We start from the raw sequence: 5,356 nt of genomic DNA, 5'->3' as shown, positions 1-5,356 counted from the left end.
GAGAGAGAGGAGAGAGAGGAGAGAGAGAGGAGAGAGAGAGGAGAGAGAGGAGAGAGAGAGGAGAGAGAGAGGAGAGAGAGGAGAGAGAGAGGAGAGAGAGAGGAGAGAGAGGAGAGAGAGAGGAGAGAGAGAGGAGAGAGAGAGGAGAGAGAGGAGAAAGAGGAGAGAGAGAGAGAGCACATATTCCCTGTACTGAGGTTCATGTGTCAAGGAGTGTGTATTGGGTGTAGGGAGGCTCTTCCCCACATTCTCTGCTGGTCCTTCCTGGGTGTTTTCTATTGTCCCTGCCACAGTTTCTCGTCCTGATATTAAGTGTCCACAGGGCCTCTCAGGGCTCAATTGATAGACAAAAAAGTTATTTCTAAGGTGCTTTTCTAGCTTTATCACCAAAGAGCATTATGGTTTATATATCAGACTAAAGATACAATTCTTAGAATAGGAACACTGTGTGAGTAACGTTATTACACTCCCTCCTTTGATAACTGCATTTAACATCTAATTTTGCTTTACTAACATGTTATTGTCATTGGTTGTTCAATACATGAGGAGAGTGGCGGTCTGCTGAGGTGAAAAGCTCTCGCCAGGCTTCCGAATTACCTTCCCCGCAGTAGCACCTCAGATTATTAGTTTTATCTTTAATTTGATAGCAGCCTCTGTTGAGCATCTATATTTTTTATTATATCTTTATTCACTGAAATGTCTTCCTCATGCCCATAAGGCATACTCTCACCTGATTATTGTATAAAGAAAATCGCAATGAAAATGCAAATGGACTGTAGCCAAACTCCTTTGGCTAAGCCAGTTTGCATAATTGGGAGGGTCTCATGTATTTCTTTTTAGAATTTAAGAGTTCCTGGTTGCTTGGTACAAACATTACTTTTCTGTGTCTGAAGTCCTTCTGAGCATTACTTGCTGAAGCCTATCCAGTCAGTTTTGCAGACAATAAAACAATAACCAGATGAAACTGAATTACGGAAGGGTTTGTGGGTAGGTATACTTGTCCCAGAAGAGTCTTGGAGTGTTTTAATTTCCCTGTGTTCTTGGCTCATTGTGTCATTGTGGTCTTTCCTCTACTTCATGGCTTGGCACTGTTGGCCTCTCTTCATCCTGAGAGACATGGCAGGGTCCTTGGCTAGTCAGGAGTGGTTCTGGTTTCTAGAAAAGGTAAGAGAGAGATCTAAAGGGTGGAGACTCATGGCCATCCACTTGCCTCATTTCTTTTCCCTTATGCCCTGTTCATTCTCTGTATCTTTGTAGTAAAGTTTTATTAAAAATGTGCTTACTGTGATGCCCATATGTCACTATCTTCTGAGCAAGCTGATGGTACAGGAGAACATTTATGCACAGAGCATTTGATTAAAAAATATTGGAGTTTTCAGGAGTTGGTAGCATTTGGGAGACAGGTAAGATGTTTGAGGCCAGCATGGGCTACTTTCTGAATTTTAGATCAGTCTGAATTACAGTATAAGAAGACTGTCTCAAAACCCATTTCTCCGAGAAAGGTGTTAACATCCAAGGCCTGTGAACTTCTGGGAAGGTGAAAGAAGCAATATGGGCTTTCCTCCTGGTAGATGCTCCTGTTACTGGGGTCACTTTGGGAATCAAGTATTTCTAGGTTCTTGGCATCTTATTAAGAAAAATGGAGGCATTCACATAGATTATAAAGTGACAAGGAAACTTTATGCAGAAGCAAACCAAGGGACAGTCATGCTGCAGGACAGTATCAGGTCACTGGAGCTACAGTACTCAAGGGCTGGCTCCTGATCCCATATGTTTTTCTTGGGGCCACAAATAGGAGGAACTGGTTGCTGAGAGTTGTTGTGATTGACAGGTTTGGGTTATGGAAGCCTTTGTTCACTACATATGTTCTTTCCCCTGTTGCAGCTGATATGAATGCACACAAAACTATTCACAGGTGTAAGATTTCCTTCAAAGTGAGACAGGGTACAGTTTGCCTTACTGCACAGGCATCTATAACCGTCCATCCAGACTGCTCTCCCATCTCTTCTTTCCCTATTTATCCCAAAGTACATTCGAAGGGAAGCCGACTACGCAAGGTCATTGGAGGTTGCTAGAGGGGGAGAGGCCTAGTCCATTGTTTGAAGAGGGGTGTACATGCTAAGGACACACACCACTCCCTAAGACCTGAAGTCTGGGAACCTCCCAGAGGGAGCCCTCTTGCAGTGTGGCAGCATAGTGTTTGGATGCATTCATGGGACCCCTTGAAGAGGCCATCCTCTGGGACAAGATGGCACAAAAGCAAGCGAATGCCCAAATGCCTGCTGTAACCAGCAGCAAAAATGGTCAGGCATCTGGAAACTCAACCTTATGAACACTTAACTTCCAACACCTTATGCCTTGATAGCAATATAGTCACATATTTATGTGTACTGTATTTTAATAGATAAATCTATCTACATTTAAATAGTTCATGAATAAACACATTTAACACTTTGAATATTAATTTTACATGTCAAATAGATCATGTTACAATACTAAATTCACTAATTATTTGATATAACAATCATTCATTATCAAACAGGCTGGAGAGGTAACTCTGGCTAAGAACATTAATGTTCATGTAGAGGGCCTAGGTTATGTTCCCACCATCCATGTGGTGTGCAACGGTCTGCAATTTCAGTTCCAGGGAATCTGATCCCTCTTCTGACCTTCTTCAGCTCTTACATTGATGTGGTGCACATACATATGTTCAGACACACACTCATATATTCACAAGATAAAAAGAGATTATTATTAGTGTTCGGTATTTAGTAGTATTTGGTGTGTTAAATATGTTCTCTATGTGTATATCCACCCCTTTTCAAAACACACAGACACAAAGACACATAAACACACACACATACATATGCATACACACACATTCACACATGCACGCAAGCATGCACACACACACAGAGACACACATACACACATGTACACACATGCACACACATGTTCACATACATACATGTACACACATGAACATAAGAATGCACATATACACATGCACACATATACTCATACACATGCACATGCACACACATGCTCACACACATACATATGTATACACATACATGTACACATGCACACAAGCACACACAGGCACATATATGCACACACATATGCATACACATATGCACATGCACACACATACTCACACACATGTGCACACATACAGAGACACAGTTTTTACTCCTCTTCTGTGCTCTGTGGTCCCCTCCATTTTGTTCCATTCCTCTGTTCCAACCTTTCTAAGCACTGTGTTCTATCTCCCCTCCCTTGAAAGTCTCCACCCCGCTCATGGCCCCTTAGGAATTTCCTGACCCCAAGTGAAGTACACACATGTGAAGATTGAAAGCTAACACTCACAAATGAAAGGAAAGCTGTAAGGCTTGTGTTTCTGGGTCTGTATTACCTCAGAATGATTGTCTCCAGCTTCATCCATTTACTTGTGAATTTAATAATTTTGTTTTTCTTAACAACAGAATAGTATGCCATTGTGTGAATCTTTAGTGCTGCACTGATGGCCTGAGCCCTGTCCTCTCATCTCTTGAATGAGTTTGCACTTAAGGCTCTCCTGGAGGTCCTGACTGCCCATATTAATTGTCTGGGGAGTCCCAGCTGTCTGTAAAGTATCTCTGGGGACACCAGGATGTCCACATGCATCGACTGGAGAGGACTGGCAGATGCAAAGCCACGGGAAAGCAGACCCTTTCCTTGACATCTCTTCCAAGGGAGGCCTGCCTTCTGTTTTCCAGTTTCTTCTGCTTCCTACTCTCTGAGGAGGTCTTTGACAGCTGTGTTCTCTGCTCCCCTCTGCCATGGCTCTCTGCAGAGATCTGAGCCTGCTATAAGCTTCATAGCTATCAGCAGTGGAGGACTTGTTCTCCATAGGAGCAAGGTTGTGGTATTATTCCTGTATTCCTGAAGAGAACCACACCTTCTCTGGACCCTTCTTCAAGGCTGATTAGAACAGCAATGCTCAGTAGAGGCTGGAATGTCTCCAGAGCCAGGTTGCTTCTGGTCATCTTTTGTCTCCTTGATGTCTTTTATGGCTCTGCTCTGTCTTCCATAGCATCTTTGCCACCATTGGGTAAGCCCCACAGAGTGCAGGAAGAGATCCCTGTTTTCAGCCAAGCAGAGGACAGAGAATGCTTTTGTTTCTGGGGTGTACAGCAGACTTTCCCCCACTTCCTGTGATGTGCCTCTGTGATGTTTCCACGAATGTATTTGAAAAGTGCCTCGACTTATGACTGTTGTGTCCCTCTAAACTTTCCAGCACTACTTACCTGGCAGGAGAGACATCATGATTAAGGAAATGGTTTTTCCAGGCTGAGGCTCATCACTTGCTCTTGGGGTTTCCAAGTGCAGGAGTGTCATTTGCATAATGTGTGGTAGTTCGGTGACTACATTTACACTCGTCCCTGGAAATAAAAAATAATTAAAAAGTTCATCAAGTTGTTACCACACTGGAACAAGGGATTTGGGGTAACCTGAATCTGTGTTCCCAGGCTCTGGTCACTCATATTTGGCTCATAAATAAACTCTGGAGGTGAGAGTTGTGCTTTTGCATTGACAGTGGAGATATTAAGGAAGGGGTTTAGAGGGCAGGCCAGGCTTCTTCATGACTTCTATGAAGTGGAGAATGATTGTCATGGGATCCACAGCATCCAGGGGACCAGGCAGCCTCATCATGGCATTGCACTCTGAGCCTCTCTGTAGAGGACATGGGTAGGGGATGCTGGTAATCAGGCAGTTTCTAAGTGGTCGTACTGGTTGCTGTAGAGAATAGACAGTGGGCGGGCAGAAACCCAGCCATGCTTCTTCAGGTGAACAATGGATGGTGCTGAATTTGGTGGGAGCGATGTGAGTGTGTGTGCCCAAGGCTGTGAGTCGTAGCTTGGGCCTCTGTGCCTTCCTGTGGGAGGAGAGGGAGAGTAGTCACAGTTGCATAATAGGGTTATCTCAGCTGCTGAGTCTGGATATGCCCTGTAGGGTAGATGCTTCTGAACCGTGAGAGTGGCCCCCTGCACATGTTAAGTCTGCTGTAAGTGGCACTAGATATGCAAGGGAATGGCTGAAATATGCAAGCCTCCAGTTCTACAAGAAAACTGGGCCTGTGAGGCAAATATGGACATCACTGAATCCAGGAGGAAGGTCACTTAAAGCTGTGGCTCTAAGTGGCCATCTAAGGCAACAGTGGGATTAATCGGAAAGGTACAGGTTGAAACCCCTGACAGCAGGAGCAGAGTTGTCTCTAACTCTATTGCCTGCTGTTGGATCCTTTCCCCTAACTCAGCTGCCTTGTTTAGCCTGAATAGGAGATGAGCCTTGTCCTACTGTAATGTGATATGCC

At 44.2% G+C, this 5,356-nt stretch overlaps 1 pseudogene; it reads left to right on the top strand.

Annotated features, from left to right (window-relative positions):
* The first annotated feature begins 4,281 nt into the window (after positions 1–4,281).
* On the top strand, positions 4,282–4,423 carry LOC114622575 (annotated as a pseudogene).
* The last annotated feature ends 933 nt before the right edge of the window (positions 4,424–5,356 follow it).

The sequence above is a fragment of the Grammomys surdaster genome, unplaced genomic scaffold (genome assembly GCF_004785775.1).
Source record: "Grammomys surdaster isolate TR1022 unplaced genomic scaffold, NIH_TR_1.0 189, whole genome shotgun sequence".
Lineage (NCBI taxonomy): Eukaryota > Metazoa > Chordata > Mammalia > Rodentia > Muridae > Grammomys > Grammomys surdaster.
Note: the sequence above shows the minus strand (reverse complement) of the source record. Positions and strands in the feature narration are given on the sequence as shown.